The 24,682-nt window shown below is 42.3% G+C and overlaps 1 protein-coding gene across 2 annotated transcripts in view; it reads right to left on the bottom strand.

Moving 5' to 3' along the window:
• LOC123786487 (uncharacterized) overlaps positions 1–24,682 on the bottom strand; it is a 273,531-nt gene that overhangs the window by 231,621 nt on the left and 17,228 nt on the right. The window lies entirely within an intron of this gene.

Genomic DNA, 24,682 nt, shown 5'->3' on the forward strand with positions numbered 1-24,682 from the left:
ACACTGGGGAAATAAAATATTATTTTAAAAATGACATGTAAATATAACACATTGGCTTGCAGGTGGATATTTACCAACCTATAATGATACAAACATTGAACTTCCATTTTGAAAAAAATATGTGATTTACTCACATGAGAGCAATCAGGAACATGGGAACATGGCAGGGGCTATGTGGCAGTCATTAAGGTTCCTAAATACTCCAGGGCATCTCTTACCAGGCCCATGGTAGGACTGCACTTCCTGGCCTCCTTTCAGATTAAGTGTGGCCATGTGATTCGCTTTGATCAATAGAACATGAGTGAAACTGACTTGTACCATAATTGGGCAGAAGCATTGAGGGCCAGGATGTAATCCCCCATCATCTGTCCATTTGGCAGAGATCACAGAATCAGGTGTTGTGATGGAGCCTCCATCAGCCTGAAGGACCAACACAAGCCAAAGGCTCCCTACCCACTTGGGCTGAACATGTAGCACGAGCAAGAAATATTTTGTTGTGTGAAGTCACTGGTAATTAGGAGTGGTCTGTCTGCAACATAAACCAGCCAAGCCTGACTGATAATAGGCTATAAGACAGCCTGATTCTCATCTACCATCACAGGAAGTCAACAAACAACACCTAAAATAACAAATCAAATAATGGCAGTATGAACATATTACATGAAACACAAAGGAAAATACCAAAAGCAATAGTTAAAACCATTAAAAAGTGGCTGCTCTGGAAGAACAGGCTTAAGAGGGAACAGTGCTGACCTGATTGTTTTTGTTTTCCCTGTTGTTATAGCCTGAATTTTTAAAAATTATTTATACCACTACATTGATAACAATTATGTTAAACCATTGTATATAATATATTGTGAATGCACAAAGATCTACACCAACTCACATCATCATATATACTTATACTGGGGATCCAGTATAAGGAACAAGATACAGGTAGCAGCAAGGCTATAATATGAATTTCCTCAGCAGTGCTCAGGAGTCCTAGTGAAGCAAACATTGTTTTTAATAGAGAAACTCAATTACCACATGACCCTTCAGACAGAATCCTTCAGATTAAACACTAACTCTAAACATTTTGCAGGACTTTCACCTCCAGGATTGTAATTCCCAAAGCACCAATGATAAACACAAAAGAAATGGATGAATGAAGAGTTGGGGTTATTATTTTTTTTGAGCAGTTTTTATGTAAGTGATCAGGGATACTCAGAATCCGTCCATCAGAAGGGCTGGGAAATGGTATTATAAAACCATCATGCTAAATTTCAGAAAGTGTTCATTTCTCCAAGGGCTGAGTAGAAAGGCGCTCCTCAGGGGCAGCTCTGTGACAACAGGACACCTGTCCAAGTAGACCTTGACACCTCCTTGCAGAGATATTTTCTTCCTGAGAGAGCTTCTCTGCTTATGTCTGAAGGAATTTGTGCTGTGCTCTTTAACAGAGCAAAACCTCCTCCCCCTCAATAATTAGCGAGAAGAACAGCCCCGGAAGGGCCCTCCCATCTCACGGCAAAGTAATACAGAGATGAAGCAACATGAATAATGGCTATTTCATCAACGAGAAGAGCACTACCAAAACACCAGGAGAGAGGACCTCCAGTGAACGCCGTGTCTCCATGTGTGCCACCACAGCAGTCCAACCATGCTCCCTGTTTGAGCGTGGCACCCATTTGGAAGATGGTGTGTTAGCAATAAGAACAGTGCTTGTGGCTTTGGACCAGAGGGTAATGCTACATATGCCTGGGTCAGGTTATACTGTGAACAACAGCTCCAGACTCTCACACCCAGTGCATTCTTAAATGGTTTGATCTTTGAATGTTCTTGCAAGCCTACTCATTTGATCATGGCTGCTTATGAAGTAGAACCACATACATGAGCCAAACTCCTCCTTTATATCTGAATTGGATGTGAGGTGTTCACACTTAGTTTTAAATATGGATCTCTGTATGTTCTGGGACATGACAATATTTCAAAGACAGTGATGAAATCAAACTGTAAATTTCTGACTGGGGAGTAGGTGCAAAACTACCCAGCTTTGCTATCCTTCCTTCCCGACCTTTTCTCCAAACCAAATCTCTCCCCTCCCTAAGCCAAAGATAGATCACATACATTTCAGACGAATACAGAGTTCTAGTTCCAAGCCATACAAGATGCTCTAACCTCTGACTCACAAGGTCCCTATGGCTGAGGATCACAGTTTCAGTTTTAATAGCTTTGTCTTCCGCCTCCTGCTAAACTAAACAAAAATTCTAGGAATGTCGACAGAATTGTTACCATGGATCCAACCCCTTGAATTCAATCAAGGGATACCCAAATCATCTTCAGAGAGCTAAAAATCTCAGCTCTTAAAAATCTGACCCACATCTACCCCCGAGTCTTTTCTCCAGCAGCTTCCTGCCAACATGCACACCACACTCCACTATATGACACTGCTTGTGATTCCCCAAGCCAATCCTGTATTTTCCTGCCCTCAACCTCTGCTCATGCCAGTACCCTGACCTGGAATTTTCTAGCCAGCACTTTGTGTTACAGTTACTTGTTGATGTGTCTTCCTCTCTTACTAGACTGTGAGACAACCTGAGAGCAGGGACTGGGCCTGTTTCATCCATGCATTCCCAGCACTCAGCATAGCTCCTAGGCAACAAAAGGTACTCAATAAATATGTGCTAAAAAACCTTAACAGGTACCACAAACCATTTGCCAAGTTTTTTAAGTAACAAATATACCAAACGAGGTGTACTACTAGTCCACATGATGCTTCAGAATGGTCAATATGAAGGCTTGTATACCCCATATAGAACCTAAAGAGCCTAAACAAACAAACAAATTGTGATGCTCTCAGATCCCAGCTTAAAAAAGGGGGGGGGATCTTACTTCTCAAAATACTACTACAGCATAGCCAGAGGCATAAGGAGCTCATGGATGTCTTCCAACCCCAAAACAAGGGGACAATGTATGTTTCTGGGCCCTCCATGTGTTGTGAGCCCGGATCAAATGACAACTCTAGATGGGATTCTGTTTCTCCCCTGGGCATTGAGAAATCAGAAATGTGGCAGGAGAACGTGCCATAGTTCTTAATTAATGGATCTGTGATGCTGATTGAGTTGAAACAAATGCAGAATAAGGGGAAACAAAGTATACTCTCCCCACCTCCCCCCTCAAACTTAAAGGGTGGCCCAGGAGTCCAGGTGGTCTACAACACTGAAGGATGGCCTAGGAGTGAACTAAAAGACCAAACACTAACATTTACCACACCCACAGGGCAGAAATGCCACAACAGCTCCTCCAAACTCCCATGAATTGGTTTGAGGGCTTTAAGCACCACAGATGTCATTAAGAACTTTTAAATTAGATATGCTGTGGATAATATACAAATGATAGAGTGCTATTTACTGCATAGGTCAAACACCACCCTACCTTAGACGTCACCAGTCTGCTGATATTTACCTTTAGACAAAAGTCTGTTGTCCCGAAAGAAAAATGTCACCTGCAAGCCTCTACGGAAAGGGGCGGGAGGCAGGGGTAGAGAAAGAAGTGTGGGAGAGAGAGGGCCCGTGGGCTGACAGCAGTCACCAGTGATTTGTGTAATGGCACTTGTCTGGCCTTCCCAAGGACCTTGAAGTAAACCCAGCTGCCAGCTGCCAGAAGCAGGAGCAATTCAAGTCCATTTGCCAGAAGGGCAAGGACAAATTTCGTGGGTAAAGAAAGAAACATCACCTTTGGGTCCTAAAGAGGGACCTGGGCACAGTGACTATTAGGAAAACAAAAAGGAGACAACTATTTTAAAAAGATACTTGATGGTGCCTCTTTAATAATCACAGTATCCTGTGCTGAAGATTAGAAAGTATTTAGAAAATAATCAGTAACCTTCCCTAAGCTTTTGGGGAAAATGGTGGTAACCCTTTCGTCAGCTTCTCCTCGGCCATGTGCCAATGACACATGGCAGCTCTGAATTTCTCCCAATGACAATTCACCCTGGAGAGTCTATTTCACACTGGACCACAGAGGAAAGAGAAAATCGTCAAAAAGCTAGAGCAGCCAGATTTTGCTAATAAATCTGGATAGTTAGCTGTTTATTACCACATAGCATTTTATTTCATAGAAGGCCGGCAAATCCCCTCTGGCTTCTTTGGTTGATGCTTCCTTGAGAGAGAGGAGACAGGAACTGCGAGTGGGTTCAAACCCAAGTGAGGTACAAGATGTCCACTCTTTTCCATGGATGTGTAACTGGACTATGGGATAAAGTGGACCATTTCCCATGGTTTACAGCAGAACTTTTATAGTGATAGTGAGGACTCCAAAGACTTCAATGCCAGGAGAGCAGGAAAAGGAGAATGAACACAGATCAAACAGACTCAGAACTTGGAGGACCACAGAGTTGTCCCCAATAGGACTTACTGGCAAAGTTACAACAATTAAAAAAAAAAAGACAAACAAAAGCTAGCTATTTCAGAATGCAAAGTGGTTAGGAGAGACCCTGCCACAGTGGCAACACTAATCATCGGGCAGGTGGCAGCCCCAGGTTTCCACAAGGTTTTATTTGGATTAGACCCTAGCTGGCAGCCATACAGACAGAGCCCAGCACCCCAGGGAAAGGCCCAGCCAAGCCTAGGCTGGACATCAGAGCCCCAACCAAGGAGGACAGCCTTCAGCAGGTTCCTGGAGCACATCCCAGCTTCACCCACACTTTAATGTCAACAGGAAGGCTGCAGATTCACAAGCCTCCCTGGGATTCAGGGGCTCTTCCCAGGGGCACTTAATACTTGAGGTATCAGACTAATTCCAGATATCATCTACCGGTTGGGATACGTGTGTAGCTTCTATCCTGCCAACCCTTAGTTCTTGATACTTCAAGTACTGGGAGTCACTGAGTCTTCTGGCTGCGGACACTTGGGTACCTACCCCGCTAGGAACTGGGGCAACCACAGTCTGACAATCAGGTGGTAGGACTGGAACGCAAGGTCTACCTTACCATTATGCTCTGCCAAGAAGGTCAACCATCCACCATGTGGGGCATCCAGTGCCATGTAAAGGAATGGAATTCAGCCTTTGAGTCATTGACCCTAGGGCATTAGGTCACATTATATCAATATCTAAATGATATCAATAGATAAAAAATCTAGCATTAACATTTCAGTGTCAGTGGCCTCAGAGAAAGCTTCAACATATGTACCAGATGGATTCACTCTTTTAGATTTAGTTCCCTTCTCTCAGCAAACTCCTGCAACACCAAAGGAATAATTACCGCTCAGTGGAATACTGCAGAGTCCTAGCCAAAAAATAAAGTCACATCAATTTAAACCAGCAAATGTGAATTTTTGGAAGAGAAAAGTATTCTCTTTCCAGAGGCAATTATTTGTCTCTTCAGAAATGTTTGCCAATATAAAATCCCCCTCCCCCACTGTGGAACTCAAAAAATGAGAATCACAGCAGTGTATCTGCTTGGAAGGGGCTGAAAGGCACCGGGCAGAGGGGTAGAAATGGCTTTGCGTGGAGCCCTGTGCATTGCTAAAGGGTAGACGACCTAAATCTAAAACTCATATGCAGCTGAAGGCATACTCCCAAAGGAAAGACAGCAAATGGCAGGATGATTACCATTTTCTTCAGGTATGCCCCACCTGACAATTACAAAGCACTTTAGTATTCATTTTCTGACCAGAGCCGCCCAACATCTCTGAAAGGTGGGCAGGGAAAGGACTGTTAGGTCCATTTTGCAGACGAAGAAGCTGAGGTGTGACTGCTGGAACAGCCGTCTAATGGACTTCACTTCAGACCTGCCTCTGTCTCACAACCATGGCATCGCCCAGGTGGCAGTGGACACATTCCCTTCTCCACTGGCTACTGCACCTCACCCACGCCAGCCGCTGCTCTGAATTCATCGAGGAAAACTGCCTGTATCTTAGGTTTCGAGGCAGCTATTCAAAGCCCTTCCCATCCACATCCAACTGCCTCCTGCTGCAGGCTGCCAGCAGGTCTCATTGAACTGTCATCGGGCACTACAGGAAGCCCCTTCGCTGCGCACCTTCCTTAGGTTAGGTCAGTGAATATGGCTCCCTTGCTACTAAAGAGTTTGCTTCCAATAGTTCACTTTGATTCCTTCTTAAGGCAGTCATGGCCCCATCGCTACTACTTCCCCACACCCCAAAGAGCCACCAAAGCACTGACAGCCACCTAGTACCTCAAAGAGCCAAGACTCACCCCCCACCAAACCCCCATCCACATGGACATTTAGAACATCTGTCAACAGTATCACTCTTAGACTGGGACAGCCAGGTCCCTCCCCTAGGTGTCACACTTTACAGGGCCTTCCTCTGGCCCTGCTTTAGCCACACTACTCCCCATAGAGCAAGGAGTCTACAGAGCCAAGGCACTTGCCTACTCAAACTCTATGCTTCCCTCTTCTATAGTATACTCTCAGAATATCCAAGACCTTGAACTCCTGGGCCATATGCCCCAAGCCTAGTCATGGCCTGTGCCATTCTCTTCCCTAGCTCTGTCTTCCCAAGGATGGGCACAATCCTAGGCCTAAGGGGTTGGGGGGTGGCCATAGGACAGCTGTTGTCCTTCAACCTAGTAATGCTGGAGTTTGAACATGTGGGCTATAATAATACTTCCCAAACTTGAATGTGATTGTGAATCACCTGGAATCTTATTAAAATCCAGATCCTGGTTAAGGGGCACCTGGGGGGCTCAGTCGGTTAAGTACCCAACTCTTGATTTCAGCTCCAGTCATGATCTCGGGTTCGTGAGATTGAGCCTCATGTTGGGCTCTGTGCTGAGCATGGAGCCTGCTTAAGATTCTCTCTCTCCCTCTCCCTCAGCCCCTCCCCCCACCTCACCTATACTTTCCCTCTCTTTCTCTCTCTCTGTCTCAAAAAAAAAATCCAGATAATCCAGGTTAAGTAGGCCTAAAGTGGGCCCTGAGAGTCTGCAGTTCTAACAAGTTCTGAGGCAATGCTGATGCTCTAGACTGGGACTTTGTGGAGCAAGGCTTGCATCTATGTGCAGAAGGCCCCTCAAGATAAGGACAGAGCCAAGAGGATGGAGAGAAAGGGGAGCTGGCAGTCAGTCTACATTTTGCACCCTTGTCCCAGGCCCACCAAAGTTAGGAGTGGCCTTGTCTTTCATCACGTCAAGAAGTATCAAAAGTATGTCAACCATCTCTGGACACCAAAGGAAAATGGTCAAGTGGGAAATACAATTTGTCCCTCCTTCAAAGCCCCCACATCCCTTCCATCATCACCTCCCATGCCAGAAACTGGAAGACTACCCGCTGGGACTCTACACAATGACACAAGTCAGTTTTCAATATCAACCGTCTCCCATGGACATTCACACAGTGTTTTACTCTCCTGCCACCACACCTGGCTCTCAGAAATCATACATTCCACTTTGCTCAGCACAGGTCAGTATCAAAGACTAGAGACAGAGAATTCAAGTAAGCTGAAGAAGATATACTAGATTCTTAATGACAATGTATCTTCTACCAAGTAATCCCATGTACTCCCTGGCCTGAGGGGGGAAAGCAGGACACTAGGCAGACCTGACCCATGTGCTAGTATAGATGAGCACATAGCTGAGAGGCCATAAAGCCCCAGCCTCAGTCACTGGTCCACTAACTAGTTTGGGATAATCAACATTGAGGTTACCACACCCACATGAGCAAGCCTGCCTTTTATCATTGTAAAGAGAAGGGTAAAAATAAAAATAGACACAAAACCACAGAAATATTGTTTAATTGGAATATTCAATAAGGGAGCAAACTACCAAATGTGCTCCTGAAGTACTGTTTTCAGAACTTTTTCAACACGAAATCACTTAAATCCAGTGGTAGTGTGGGCCCATATAAAACAAATGAAAACAAAACTTCCTGTGGAGTACGAGATGGGGGTTGGCAGCGCAGAGCCCTGTTTCCTTGGGACCCATTGACTGATATACACAAAGGCCCCCAGGGCAGCTCGAAAAAACCTCTAGTGCTCCAAAGTGCCCTCTTTGGAAATCACCGATGAAGCACATGCACTTATAAAGGTCAGACTTTCTTCCTAATCTCACTGATAAGCACTCAGGTACAAGAGAAGTAAAAAAAAGAAAAAGAAGTCAGATGAAGGAAGGAAGTCATGCCACAGTGGTCTGAGGAGTGGGTCACAGAGCTGCCAAATGTTTAATAATGCATCCAAATGAAGCCTCATGGTTACCTGAGGAATACAGAGAATGGGGTCTGAGTCCTAATTCTGCAGCTAACTCACTGTGTGACCTTAAATAAGGTCCTTCCCATCTCTGAGCCTCAGACAAAAGATCCAGATGGCCCTTGTCCAGCTGTAACGCTCTGGGATTTTATGATATTTAAGTGAGGATTCATGGTCATATCATTCATCACAGAGAGACGCTAGAGAGAAAGAAAGGAAACCTTTACGTTGTTCTGCCGGCACAGTTCTGTGCTTTCGTTCAGAAACTCAAAGCATTTTAATAGCTTATTCCATTGGATCCGTAGCAGAAAAACAAAAAGGAAATTAATCTTGAAGAAATCATATGTCTGCAATTTTTTAATATCTCTTACTCAGTAAGGTTCCAGCTCCTTCTGCGCATTGCCAGTCCTTACTGACTTCTAGATAGAAGGAGAGAGAACAGTGTTTAACTTTTGGTGGAGAGGGAGGTGGTTTTACGGCGTAAGACTGAGAAGGCAGAGAGACCACCAGAAAGCATTTGCACTAGTCTACATCAGAGATGATGAGGACCTGAACTAAAGCCATGTCAATGGAGGTGGAAAGGAGAGGACAGATCCTAGTGGTATTCAGGAAGACACACTGACAGGACTGGGTGCTGGAGTTGAGGAGGAGAAAGGGGAAAATGAAGGCCAAGTGTCTTGCCTGGGTGATGACACACATGGCAGTGCCATTATTCAAACGATGACTGAGGAGGGAAAAGATTTGAGAAGTAGGCTGAAGAATTAAAGGTTGGAATGTTGACTTGGGAGTGCCTGTGGACCATCAGATGGAAATGTCTAGCCTGCATGTGGGCATACTAGTTGCAAGTCCCACAGGCCTAGGCAGGATCACATGCAACCATGAGATTAATTTGGAGGTCCTCAGCACGTAGGGCTCCTGCCTCCTTGCACATCTGCCACACTGCCTCATTTATTCATCAAAATATTTAGAGCCCCTCCTTACTCTGCTAGGCAAGGAAATACGCAGATGAATAAACACAGACATGGTCTCTGTCCTTGTATAGTTTATAGACTAGCAGGGGAGACAATAAGAAAAAAGATGCAAGTATCATTTTAAATTCTGACAAATATTATGAAGGAAGCAAATGGGTACAGTGATCAATACCAGAGGGAGGCCTTTAAACCAAGACTTGAAGGGCATTCCTGGACAAGAAAAGGAATATGTAAAGACCTAGAAGTAGGAAGAATCTAGTCACCAAGCTGGGATACCTACTAATGGGGGTTCTGTGGTATGCCTAGAATATTTGCTGCTGCTGTTACAGATATTTAAGTGATAGCATTAAAATGCTGCAATAAGGCATGATTATAAAATTATACCAAAGCCAAAACACTTGATGCCTATGAAACGGTGTTTAGCAATTTTTTGTTGTCACTGATGGGACTGAATAGTAATGGTTACATGAGTCAGATGGAATATTAACTTGAACAGAACTTAAGTAAAATTGCCATAGGGCTCTGTATTCCATTACTAATAGCTCCGATTGCCTCAAATCTCGCCAGCACACTGAAGTCACACTCTGGGCAAAGTCACCATTCTGTAGCATTTCAGTCAAACACAGTTACTCAGGAAGCGATACTTAAAATAACATTCCTTTTAATGATTAAATAGAGGGTTGGCATAAACTGCAAAACAGAAAAAAAAATCTATGTAGCCATTGGGGAAAGGATAAGTAGGTTGTGTTTTGCAATTCCTTCCTGGTGGGTTTGCAATTATTCCACAGCATGACAGCTAAAATGCCTAAGAAATCACTTACCTGAATCTCAATAATAATTAGTTCTTTATCCTTTGTATGTTCACTATGAGTTCTGTTGACCTCACCACATGGAAAGACCGAGTTTACCCATTTACAGTTCTAAGTATTTATTCCTTGCAGGCAAACAAAAGTGTGCTGGGGGTTGAACAATTCCTGGCCGGCAGTGTGTATTTTAACTAGGATGTTTAAGATGCATCAGTTGAATAATTAATGTATAAATCTTAGCCGGCTGGGTAAGGAAAATGAAAACAAGTTTTATTTGTTATAGACAGAGATTTAGCTATGTTAAAGTCTTTCTGCTTTTAAGATGAGCCTCTATGTCAAAAAAGGCAAAAGACAGAAACACTACTCTTTGTAGTGCAATTAAAGAGGAAATTAACAAATTGTGCTAATTTGTTGCACTGGTAATTTGTCTGAAAATTGTGGTGTTGCAGTATTACAATTTGGGTGTGGGACAGCATGCAAATGAAGAACTCACCAACATTTACCAACTATTCGCTTATTCCCCCGTTTGTAAAACTACTCAGAAATGCATGGCCTGCCTGTGGTAAGCTATAATTAAGGCTATCTTTTATAATTAAGGACTATTTTTAAATTAACATTTTAAAGTCCACTGGCAGCCCCTATGTCTTTGGTCTTGGCCCAGCAGGACTGACCGGGGTAGGGGGTGCTCCAAAAAGAGCAGCCCAGCTAACTACAGCTCTCAGCAAATGAGCCAGGTGCAATTTCGGCAAAGGACTGAAGTTCTCTGGCTTGCTGGTGGTGTGTGCATCCCTAGGGGGCTAGCAGCCCCATCGGAGTCCCTGGAACACAGTGGGCCTCTGGTCTAATACTGGTAGGGAAGCTATTGCATCTGCAGAGGCCGAGGAGCACAACTGCTCAACCCTCGTCACTTTGCTTCATGCCATTTCCACAGAGCGCAGACTATCGTCAACACCCCTGGCTCTGGCAAACAAGCAAGGGAAAGGACCTATTTATAGTTTGATTTTGACTTTGGGGCTTTCCATAGGTTCAAATGTAGTGCTGAGGGCATTTCTTTTTTTTCAAGTGAAACAAGTCAAATGCCAAAGGCCACAGAATTCTTTTCTATGCTTTAGAACTCACAACTGATAGATGAACCATAAGTCTTTATCATCTCAATTCTTATTTTATACACAGGGAAACTGAGGCTCTGAAAGATTAGATGACTTGTCTAAGAGCACAGGCTAAAAACTGAGGGTTTTGGCCCCTCCTGGCAGGGCTCTTCCCAACACACTATACATCACCTTCTAAAGTCGGTCTGCTAGAAAATAAATGTCCAAGCAGTGAGTTGTATGGAGTGATTTACTGGTATAAAGAGACATCTCTGAGGTTATAAGTGAATATAAACTCCAAGGCTTCTATAGAACAGCCTGATTATAGAGCTGCTCAGCTTCTCTCCGTGGTCAGACCAAAGCTTAAATCCTGCTGGGATACCATGGCCCAAGCAGGGTTTGACTAGCTTAGACTCGGACTATGTGTCCATCATTCCTTGTATCTGTTACCCTCAATTCTGACATATCTTCCTGTGGTCTAGCTCATGACCTAACCCTCCTTAGGTTTCTGTTTTGGCTTGTTCATAGATTCTTTCTCCCTTCTTCCCAACTTCCATCCCAACCATATTCCCTGCCCTTGTATCTTCCACCCCTACTGAAGCCCCGCCTAGACCTGTCATCTCAGAATTTGAAGTCCAGGCCTCCAGAGGCCCTCTTTCGTGATCTACCAGTTCCTGTGGATGAAGACCAGGGACAGGGAGTGAGGTGGAGAAGGCAAGAGTATTTAAGCACTCACTTTTTCAAAATATCTACTAGAAGCTTCACTCGACCACCCTTTGGCATCACTACATACAATGAAAAAGGATAATCAAAAGCTAACCTAGGGCCTTGCAAGATCGTGAAGGGCCTGCTGAATGAAAAGATGAAAGTAAGCTGCTCCCACAATTAGGGCTAAGTCTATTTTCTTATATTCTTGGCTTTTCAAAGTTGTTTGCCTCTATATGGTTTATAGCAACTTTTTTCCAGCTAGAATATTTGCGAGGTATGGAATTACAATTATTTGGGAACAACCGTTTTGGTGATGTTTTTAAAAGAGCCAGGAAGTGGGGCACCTGCCTGGCTCCGTCGGTAGAACACGCAACTCTTGATCTCAGGGTCATGAATTCAAGCCCCACATTGGGCATAGACCTTACAAATAAATAAATAAATAAATGCCAGGAAATCACCTAAATTATCATAAAGATAATTCCTCATCAAACAGCATAGGTGGACATCTTCCATGAAGGGAAATAAACTCTGTGTACAGAATGTTAGCAAGTAAATTAGGCCTCCTTTTAGCAAATGTGTTACATTAGTAATTGGCAATAAAATAAATACATAAAAATATAATTCAATTCAAACTATTGCTAAATTTGTGATAATTCAATCATGGGCTGGCATATTTTACCTTTCTTCTATTTAAAAAATAGCAACAACAGGTTTCTGAGTAAATTAGGAGTATAAACATGAGCTCTTAGGGGATGTTTAACCCAGTTCAGAGAACAACCTGTTTCCAAGCTCTCTGACAACATTCATTTGCATAGAAATAATTAGTGTGCTAATTTCAAATGATCTTTACCTACTCATTGTAGCATACTCTAGCAAGACCTCTACTTGACAATATTGTTAGCTGTTTATAATATCATTTCTGCTTACAAATAATAAAAATCAATCATTTTAAAGTAACCCAGAACTCAGAATTGTGGAGACATCAGAATGCACAGACTTCCTCCCCCACTCCTGCCCCACCCCCCTCTGCTGCCCGTCTGTGTGAGAGAGGCCTCACGTGCACCACACACACTTTTCACCATCCACCCATTTGTCATTAAAGAGCATTAGTGCATTCCGAATAAAAACATCTAAAATGCCCCATGCAGTAAGACCTGAAGCGGTCTGCCTAGTTATTAGAGTTACATAAACCAAGACTCCACTTAGGAACCAAAATGCCTAGGGCTTTAAGAGATTTTAAAGAAAAATAAATAACCATGCACCTGTATTGCTTTTACAATCTAAAAAAAAAAAAATTCTAAATAGTGTAAAAATTCTCAGAAAAAGGGTAAAGAAGAGTCCTGGGGCACCTGAGTGGTGCAGTAGGTTAAGAGTCTAACTCTTAGTTTTGGCTCAGGTCATGACCTCAGGGTCATAAGATAGAGCACTATGTTGGGCTCCACACAGAGCCTGCTTCAGACTCTCTCTTCCTCTCCCTTTCCCTCTACCCCTCCTGCTCATATTCTCTCTCTCTCCCTCTCTCTCCAATAAATAAATAAATCTTAAAAAAAAGAAGTGTCCTAATAACTCAAACACTATGTGAGCCACAGAAGAGAGCTCAGAGGTCATCCAGGGTGACTCTACCCCCAGCAACAAAACTCTCAGCAGAAGCCCAGAAACCTAGCTTCTGCTTAAAGACCCCAAGAGTCTCAGACCTTCCTCTCTCCTAAAACTCTTCCCATCATTCCACAGCTCAGAGGCATTAGACAGTCTTTCCTTACACTAGGTCAAAATCTGCTTCCCTATAATTCCCACATATTGGTCCAAGTTTCTTGCAGGGGGGGGCTAATGTTTTCATGGTTCTTTACATGGTATTTTTCACATACACGTTCTCACTGGATCTTCCCAGTAACTCTGTGAGGCAGATATTCCTACACCCTTGCTTTACAGATGAAGACCTGGAGGCTGAGAGGCTTGGTTACCACTCAGGGTTGCAGAATGGCGAAGTGGCAGAGGCAGGGCTTCAATGTAGGTTTCCTAAGCCCACCTTTTATACTATTTTCACTACCCCACCTTGCCTTACTGAAACATTCAAAACAAACACACAAAAAGCTTCTGCTTCGCCATGAGAACAACCCCTGAAGACAAAAGGGGATAGAATCATTGAAGATGCACTCTCCACACACTCTCCCTGAGAGATCTCTGCTACTCAGATGACTTCAAACTCCCCACAGGGAGGGGTCCTGGTCTGTATCTCCAGCCCAGGCATTCACCCTGAGCTCCAGAACAAAACAGCCACCCTCCCATCTGGATGTCCCACAAAACCTCAGATACAGCAGGTCTCATGCTGAATTTATCCATTATTCCCTCATTTTCTCTCTACACTCCATTTCTGACCTTGGTCAGAAGTACTACCCTCTACCCAGGAAGCCATGCCAGAAGCCTGGAAAATTATCCTGGACATCTCTCTCTCCACATCATAAGGATTCCACCACTTCAAAATCTCTTTTCATCTGCCTCTTCTTCTCCATCCCCACTGCTACTGCCTTATTCCATCTGCCATGAAATCCCAGACAAATTCAACATGCTACTAGAGTCCCTGAGCTTCCAGTAGCATTCTTCTCAAATCTAGCTGCCTCCATGTAGATCAGCACCAGAGTGATCCAATATGACAATCTACGTCCCTCTCCTGCTACCAACCTTCCAATGACTTCCTGTTGCCTCCAGAAGTGAATGTCAAACCTAGCTGATCAAGAAAACCACTGGGCATGTGGATGGGACGTCTTTATATTTTTTAAGTGCCCTGGGCGATCTGAATGAGTCAGCAACGGTTGGGAACTAATGGTGTACCAGGCAAAGTTAACACCCTCAATGGCCTGATGGCTGCCTACCTGTTTAGTGACCATTCCTGCCACTTCCCCCTTGGCAATGAACACTCCAGCAATCCCAGAACATACCATGTTGGATGGTACCTCTGTGCCTGAAGTGATGCTGACCTCTCAGCCTAGAATGTTCTTTCTGCTTTTGACCAATCTCTACTGGCCCTTCAAATTTCAGCTGAGGTGTCACTTCTTCAACAAGCCTCTCATAACCTCATTAGACTAGATTAGGCAGCCCCCCTCTGTGACCCTAATAGCATTGCACAGAGTTCTCTATCATAACACTAAGCACATTGTGTTGAAATTATTTCCCCATGTGTCTGGCTCCTTGCGAAGCCTATAAGCTCCCCAAAACTAAGGAACATGCTTATTCATCACTGGCAAGTGCCTGTCACATAACAGGTGCTTAGTAAATGTTGACCTGCAATGAGCCTGATTTCAGGTTTAGGCTCTATGCTGACTAACTCTAGAGTTGGATTTTAGGAAACTCGATTCACAGGCTTGGATCTCAGTTCCTACATCTGTACAATAGGATCATAAATCCCCACTCTCATTCATATGCCAAACATGTGAATGTCTACTAAGTGCCAAGTACTGGGTTGTGTGAAAATTGAATGAATCAATTAATGTATGTGAAGCGTTTCTATAAACTATTGCACAGTATTGCAAAGACATTTCTGCAATGTTAGCTTTCCCTTAGTCTCTCTGAACCAGAAATAACAATTTCATTCCATAAAACCAAAGTCTACTAAGTGTTCATCCTCATTAGGCTCACCAAGGTATCAGGGTAAGAAAGGCACTTAGCCCGAAGGAAGTGCACTGGCCTAACTGGGATTGGAGGTCCACTGGGGGAAAGCATAACATAGTGAGAACCCACTCTAGCAGGGGCAGTGCTAATCTCCGAAGGACACAGACTTTATAGCTGAACATTACTGAAAAAAGTCACTGAGCCACAATCCAACCCCCCGCCCCCGCACTGACTTCTGTCTTCCTGGGCTTAGGTTTCCATGGTAAAGGGTGTAAAACCCAATGCGGCAGGCTAGACTGGGCTCAACAGCCTGACTTCTTAAATCTCTTCCAGGTCTTCCTGAAGCCTGACTACTCAGGTGAGTAATCGGTCCCCTGAGATTTTCCTGGGGAACTCACTCCCAGGAGCAGCAGTCTTAAAGTTCAGTCCCACAGAGCCCAGGGAAACCACACTGATGTGCTGACCCTGAGGAAACGGAGCCCAGATTAGCTCTGGGCTATTCTCTACCTAACTGCACTGTTGCCCCTGAGGGCTTGTATTCTATAGGCCCAGAGGGGACCATAAACTCCCCAAAGCCCTGGGACTAGAGATCCTTGGACATGTTCTAAGCTCCTACTCTTTCGAGTTGTTCATCCTCTAGAGGGAGGTCCCAGTCCATAGACTGCTTCTTAGAGCCCCAAGCCCTACAGGCACCTAGCGATGACACCATGTGAGCATAAAAATGCCATCCCCCTAAAGGGATCTGATCTCTCATTGCTCCAGAAGTAACTCTCAGAGTTGAGGGAGCTATCAGAAGTTATGCCAAGAGCTAGGCAAAGAGGGGATGGAAGCATTTCTTTCATGTACAGAGCCCCTAGAAAGTATTAAGTTCATATTCACTGAAACAGATTCTTATCAATCATCCCCTATGATACCAGCCAGGTGATCATGCCTACCTCCATCGCAAGATTTGAGCTTGTCAACTAGGAGAGAAAATAAAAGACATGAAATGTCTGTTATCATATTATTTCACACTCAGTGCCACATACAGTGAGAATTCAGGGACCACAGTTCAGCCCATGGAACATCTTAATCATTCATTCAATAAATTTTTACTGAGCACTTATTATATAGCTGGAAAGACAGCCACAACCTGTCCTTGGGGAGCTCACAGCCTAGAAGGGAAGACAGAGACATAAACAAAATAGTTATGATATGACATTGTGTGAAGTACAGAAGAATGCCAGAGCTGGAAGTAGTTCATTGTGCTAGAAAAAGGCTTTTCAGAGTAGGGGACACCTGGACGGGGCTTTAAAGAACAAAGGCAGACAAGGCAGGCAAAGGAGTCTGAGCAGAGGGAACATGTTAAATGTCCAGAGTATTGCTGGAACCTAAGATAAGATGGGGGTGGGAGAGTAAGGAAAAATGAAACTAAAGGAGTAGGTAGGAAGTCCTACAATATGCCAGGCTAAGGAGCTTGAGCTATATACCCTTTAGGAAAGTGAGGCACCACCAAGGAGACTGTAAATACTTTCCTCTTTGTATTTTGTTGTTGTTTATTGTTGTCTTTGTTTTTGTTTGTAATTTGCAGTGCAATGGCGTAGCTAAACTTTCAGTTTGGAAAATCACTTCGTGTCGATGGTCAGGGTGGAGGGGGCTGCGGGGGCATGCTGAGAAACTAGACACAGGAAGACCAGACTGAAGATCACTGAAATAATCTAAATGAGATTATAAGAGCTGGAACAAAGAAGTAGCATGGGGATAAAAACCGCAGATTCGACTTGTGAATGTTTGGCTTTGGGGAGAAAGAAAGAGAAGAATGATGGCCAGATTCTGTCCTAAGAACATTCGATGGCTGGTGCTGCAATCAACTGGAAATATGAGAGATGGAGCAAGTCAAGGGGCAGTTGAGACGGGAATAGTTCAGTTTAAACACTGAGTTTGAAAAGTCTGTGCAGTAGCGATGTCCTGCAGATAGGTGGATGAATGTGTCTGAAGTTCTCAACATATTCCAGGACTAGAAATATGTATTTGGGAGTTACAAGTGGGTAAATGATAGTTTAAATCTTGGATGACATAAAAATAACCAAGGCAGAAAGTATACACTGATCGTAAACGAGGATGGTCAAGAAAGGAGCAGGTTATTCAAGGGGCAGGTAAAAATAACCTGAGATCAAATGATCAGAGAGAAGAGAAGAGAGTAAGGGATTGAGAAAGTCAAACGAGGACAGAGATTAAGAAGTCAAAAGTAAAGAGAAAACAGATGCAAAATATTTATGAAAGTAACACAGAACTTGGCAATGAATCAACTCTTCCCTATCCTGTTTCTCTTACATGCAGATATGATGCCAAGTTTCATGTTTGGGTCATTAGAGGAATAATGGTATAACTAAAAGAATCAAGAACACAGGAAGAATAAATAGCTTGGGAGGAAAGCTGATGAGTTTCAGTTGGGATATACTAATTTGGAGATGCAATCAGGACCTTAGCACCTAGTAAGGAGACGGGAATCTGAGACAATCTCAGGAGAAAGGTCATAGTTGGAAGTATGTATTTGGAAATCAGCTGTCTGAAGATATTAGTGGAATCCGTGAAATTCCCATGGAAGAGAATATCAAAAGTGAAGAGGAAAAGAAGATGTGTGAATGGCCAATAAGCATATGAAAATATGTTCAACATTGAGTCATGAGGGAAATGCAAACTAATCACAATGAGATACCAATCTATATACACTACAATGGCTGTAATCAAAAAGACTAACAATAACCAGTGTTGGTGAGGATATGGAGAAAATGGAACCCTCCTACATTGCTAGTGGGAATGTAAAATGGTGCAGCTGCTTTGAAAAAGTCAGGCAGTTTCTATGGAAAACAGTTGGCAGTTTCACAAAAAGTTAAACATAGAATAGTCGTATGACCCAGCAATTCCACTCTTAGGTATCCACCCAAGAGAAATGAACGCATATGTCCAAACAAAAACTTGTACACAAATGTTCATAGCAGCATTATTCATAATGATGAAAAGGAAACAACCCAAGTGTCCATCAACTGATAAACAGATAAACAAAATATAGTATATCCTTACAATGGAATATTATTTAGCCATAAAAGGGAATTGGACTTTATTTTTAAAAAATCCTGAATTGTGGGGCACCTACCTGGCTCAGTCAGTGGAGCATGTGACTCTTGATCTCGGGGGTTGAGTTCAAGCCCCACAGTGTGTGTAGAATTGCTTAAAAATAAAATCTTTGAAAAAGTTTGTTTTTAAATTGCGTTTTGTGAAAGACATTGGTAAGAGAATGAAAAAAGAAGCCCCAAGCTGGGAGAAATATTTGTAAAATAACTATCGGATAGTACCTAAAATATACAAAGAACACTTAAAACTCAACAATAAAGTCCAATTTAAAAATAGGCAAAGGATCCGAATAAAAACCTCACAAAGAAGATATACAGAGGGCAAGGTGCTCCATATTATACGTCATTAGTGAATTGCAAATTAAAACAATAATGCGGTACTACTATGCACCTATTGGAATGGCTAAAATCCAAACTGATGACACCGAATGCTAGCAAGGATGTTGAGCAACAGGAACTCTCACTCATTACTAGAGGCAATGCAAATTGGTGCAGCCACTGTGGAAAACAGTTCGGCAGTTTCTTACAAAAGAAGGCATACGCTTGCCATATGATCTAACAATTGTGCTCCTTGGTATTTATCTAAAAGTGTTTACCATTTAGGTCCATGCAAAAACCTGCACACAGATGTTGAGAGCAGCTTTATTCATAGTTGCCAAAGCCTGGCAGCAAGCAAGATGTCCTTCAGTATAGGAACGGATAAAATAAACTATGGTACGTCCAGACAAAGGAATATTAGCCCTAAAAAGAAATGAGCCATCAAGCCATGAAAAGCCATGGAGGAACCTTAAACACATACCTCCAAGTGAAAGAAATCAATATGAAAAGGCTCCCCCACTGCATAATTCCAACTACATGACATTCTGGAAAAGGCAAAACCATGGAGACAGTGAAAAGATGAGTGGTTGCTAGAAGTTCTGGCAGAGGAGGGAAGAATGGCACTAAAAGTCCCCTGTGCTCCAATTATCCATGGAACTACTCGATAGGACACTATGATGGCAGATATGCATTATGCTTTTGTCAAAACCCACAGAACTGTACAACACAAAGAGTGAACCCTAATGTCAACTCTTAACTTACTACATTATTATATTAATAGATCACTGGTATGTTATGAGTTAATAATACTAAATCAATATTGGTTCATTAATTATAACAAACGTATCACATCAGTGCAAGATGTTAGTGGAGAAAACTACAGTCAGCGAAGTATATGGGAACTCTATACTATCTGCTCAATCTTCTGTAAACCTAAAGCTGCTATAAAAAATAAAGGTCTATTAATTTACAAACAAAACACAAAGAGAGAATGTAGTACTAGCACACATTACAACTGGATGAACCTTGTAAACATGATGTTAAGTGAGAGAAGCCAGTCATAAAAGAACACATATTGTATGATTCCTTTTATATGAAAGGTCCAGAGTAGGCACATCTATAGAGCCAGAGAGCAGATTAGTGGTTGTGTAGGGCTTGGGGGATGCAGGGAAAATGGAGAGTGAGTGCTCACACCTACAGGGTTTCTTTGGTTTTTTTTTTTTTTTATGTTCTAAAATTTATTGTGGCAATTGTGGTGATGGTTGTAGAACTCTGTGAATACACCAGAAATGGCTTTAGATGGATGAATTGTATGGTATGGGGATTATAGGTCAAGAAAGCTTGAAAAACGCTAATAAATTTCAAAATCTCAAAATGGATGATCTCCTAGGAAACAGCAAATTGGACTCACAAAGAAGTAGAAAACATGGGGCAAACTGTGCTGTTCAAAGCCATTTCCTCCGATGGTTATTACAGCTCCTAGATAGTTCTACAAGCAAGTTCTTTCTGATTGACAAGGAACTGATAATTTCCATGCTCTGAAAGTGGTTTCTGGTACACAGAAAAAGGAGGAAATAAGCCCCATTCATTTTATAAAACTAAAGTTAGCTTGCCCACAAAACTTGGTGAACACACACACAAACACACAGAGGAAGAAAACTGAAGACTAACATCAGTTACAAATAGAGATGCAAAAATCGTAAATAAAATACCAGCAAACCAAACCCAGCAAGACAAGAATACCACCATCAGCAAAGGAGGATCATTCTAGGACTGCAGTTCAGTAGCAGGAGATCTAGACATATAGCTCATTATAACAACTAGCCAGAGGAGAAAACCTGCAGGAATGCAAAGAATTAATATTTTAAATTTATCTTTTAAAATCTCTTCAGTAAATAAGAAAAATATCTATACCAGAACAGCAAGATGGGCAAAAGGGTAGAGAAATGAAAAAAGTTCGGCTTCACTAGCAATCAAGCCAATACAAATTTTTAAATAAGGCACTAATTCTTTGCCATCAGATTGGCAAAAAAAAAAAACAACAAACAAACAAACCTCAGTGATAATCAAGAATTTAGACAAAAGGAGCAAAAGGGCATACCCATACTCTGCCTGACGAGCATACCTGTCAAAAGCTTAAAAATGTGCTTACATGTAGGAACCAACGACTGCATATCCAGGAATTTTATTCAAAGGAAGCAATCAAAGATTTCTGCACAGACTTGGCCATGGAATACTCATCTCTGCATTTTCTTTACAGTAGGGGAAAACAGAAACAACCTAAATGCCCAACAGTAGTGAGTTGGTCATATAAACTGTGGTATTTCTGCACAACGAAATGCTGTGTAACCACTGAAAGTGTAGAAGAAAAATGAACCTAAAAGAATGTTCAGAATATATTAAGTAAAGAAACTTATAGAAGAGTATGTAGAATATAGGGAAAAGAAGACTGAACAGTTGTGATAAAAGGTTAATAGTGATTACCTCTGAGTGGTGGGAATATGAGTGACTTTTATATTCTTCTTTTTGTAGATCTGTGCTTTCTACATGGTCTATGATAAACATACTACTTTGCTAAAGAAAGATACAATGAAAGAGTGCCTTCTAATGTTCATACTCAACTCAGAAGTTTCACTTCTAGAAATTTATCCTGATGACCACACATTCATGTAAAGATTTATATACTAGAACATACAGTATTATAATTGCAAAAAAAGGAGACCAACTAAATGTCTAACAATAGTAATTATCAAGTATGATATCTCTATCAGACAGAACACTGAACAGCTACTAAAAGTCATGATGTAGAAGAATATTTAAATATATAAACAATTCAGTGAAAAGGCACATTATAACATATTCAATACAGGGAGGCCTGGGTGGCTCAGTCGGTTAAGCGTCTGCCTTCGGCTCAGGTCATGATCCCAGGGTCCTGGGATGGAGCCCCACATCAGGCTCCTTGCCCTGCCTGCTGCTCCCCTGCTTATGTGCTCCCTCCCTCCCTCTCTCTCTCTTTGACAAGTAAATAAAATCTTTAAAAATATATTAAATATAATACACAGCTAATGTTCTAAAAAACTATGTAGAAAAAAGGCTAGAAGGAAGTGTACCAAAATAAACATCAACTATGATTCTCTACCACAGATGGTTTGTTTATTTTCGTCTTTCTGCATTTGACACACTTTCTACATTGTGATTTTAAACTCCAGAAAAAAAAGTAAGTTTGCATTTGAGGTGCAAGGAGAAAGAAAAGGTAGAACAACAGAATAATTCTTTTTGCTGCCATCATGCTGAGAGGCATTTCTGTTGGGAGCACATTGGCACCCCAAAACTGAACCCAAGAACTGGTCCTGTATGAATGGGAAGAACATAGATTAAAACAAATGAGAATTAATATGTTGTCTGCATAATTTTTGAAAAGTATAAACACAGAAAGTGTTGGAAATCAATATATCAAGATGTTAAGAATGATTAATTCTTGTTGGTAGGGACACAAGCAGTGGCGACTCTTGTAGGCGTGATTTTCCTTTCTTTTTTTTTTTTTTCCTTTCCAAAAATAAAAAATTACCTAACAAATAACACCAAATGAGAGAGCCATAGATATTTGCACTCGTTGGTTCTGGAGCAGTAGGAACATGTTTGATCATCTGTCTCTGAGACTGTGGGAGAGCCCAGTATGTTCCTAGCCTGGGAGGGAACATTCATGGCCACTGTTTTCCTCCCTTGGCCTCTGGAGCTGAATGGGGGCACTGCCAATGAGATAATGCAACAGTGCTCATCTCTCCCTTCCAGTGCAGGCCAGGGAGCCCCCTCACCCTATGCCAACAGTCCCACAAATCAGTCATGGACCACTAGGCCTTCAAGGCCTCTGGTCACACAGAGCCTCCAGTGAGAAGCATTCTCTCCCCTGCCGTGGCCCTCTACTCTAGCTGTTATGCCCCCTGCCCCCCTGCCACCAGACTCCGAGCTCCTGAAGGGCCCAGACAGTGCTGTAGATCAAACCTTGCCTCTGTGCCTGCCATAGCACCTGGCACCCAGTAGGTGCTCAGTTAACATTTATAAGACTTTGAGAGGCAGGCAGGTATGAAACAGCATCTTGGTGCTGACAGGAGTAGAAGGACAAGGAAACCCACAAGCATTTCATCCTCACAGGAAAGCCCAACCCAGCCCACCGCCAAGCTCCCAGCAAGGCTGCAGCGGTCTCATGGGTAAGAGTGCCACCTAGTGGAACAGGATAGGCATGAGCAGTGATGAAAGCAGGTCAAAATAGAAATCAAACGGTTCAGATCTTCTCTGAAATAAAAATATACAGATTGTCACAATAAGTGGAACAGTGGGGACCAGATGAACAGTCTGTGTAAGGACATGGCAGCAACAAAGTCAATATCACATCAATATACCAACTTACCTGTGATGCAATACGTTTCCTTTGTTTCAAAGTTAATGGAACAGATCCCATCTCACCACCAAGGACTTACATAAAACTCTAAGTGCCAAGGTTCCTGTGGATGCTACAGTACTCCCATAACTTTAAAATTATTCTACCATTTTTTTCTGCATTATTTCTCTCACTTAGTGGGAAGATGACAGAATTTGTTTATCATCAAAGTATGTAAAGGGAGAAGTCTCCTTTGCTAAAAGTTCATATAATGAAAGGTACAGAAAAATAACCTTTTTTCATTAAAACAAATTTTCCTTTATATTTTTGCTGGGCATCCCAAGCCACTGACTAGAAAAACCCAGGTCAAAATTGCACTTGCCTTTATATTTGCTCCTTCAAATACAAGCCAAATAGTGGCTATCACACTGAGTGCAGGGAAATTCCTCCATGTCCTCTAACGTCAGAATGAAATGAGGCCCCATTGCTCAGCTCACAGGTGACAAGTTGAAAGCACGTATGGGTTAAATACCTCAGACTTGCTCTATGTGATGTCCCCTCCTTTAACACAATAAACCGAAGACTGCCAATCTGGACTTGGAGCTTCATGGAACCACACAGACTTCATGATGCCAAGAGTACCATACACAGCTTGAAAACCCCATTCTGAACAGGTACCTTTGAAAGACAAGGCAAAGGATCCTTTTTTTTTTTTTTTCAGCTGAGCCAGGAGAAATCTTAGCCAGCATTAACTAGAAAGTCTGTGGAATTCAAGAGGTAACACTTCACCTGCTTTTAAACATCAGTGCAATAAGAGCTCACAATCAAGCTGGACAATCTCCACAACACCTTTCATCCGAGACTGTTGAAAGTTTCTGACTGATCTCTCTGTCTTCACTTATCTCAATTTGGGCCAAACCTACACATTTCAGCCTAATTAATATCCTTAGAGTCTAACTCTGGCCATTCTACATTTCTCCTTCAACCTTTGTTCAAAAACCTTCAATGTCTCCAACTGCCTACTGAAGAGAGTTGAAACACCTCAGTTAGTATTCAAGGCCCTCAAAAATGTGGCCCCAACCTACCTTTCCAAACATGTTTACATAATTCTCCCATCATAAGCCTATGCTCCAGCCAAACTAAATTGCTCAGTGTTCAAGTGTATCAATGTATATTTTTTCACCTTTCTAGTAGTGAAAAAAAATCACCCCAAAAGGTCATTGGGATCATCTCCAAGTGCTGCAGAAGTATCTTCAGACATGCCATCACACAAGATATGTATTTAAATACAGATTCATGGAAGAGGAGTCAAGAATTTATATCTCTCAGGACCTGACCTGGGTTATTTTAATGCCTGTTCTGGTACTTACAGAGTAGTCCACTGCTTCCCAAATGTTTTTCGAGTTTTGGCATTTTATTGATTTTACCTTTTTTTTTTTAATGTACCAACCCTAACCCCAAAATGCTGTGACTTCAAAAAAATTGAAGTCAATTAAGATTAATTTGACTTC

Source organism: Ursus americanus, chromosome X (genome assembly GCF_024610735.1).
Source record: "Ursus americanus isolate L20-20 chromosome X, mUrsAme1.1.p, whole genome shotgun sequence".
Taxonomy (NCBI): Eukaryota; Metazoa; Chordata; class Mammalia; order Carnivora; family Ursidae; genus Ursus; species Ursus americanus.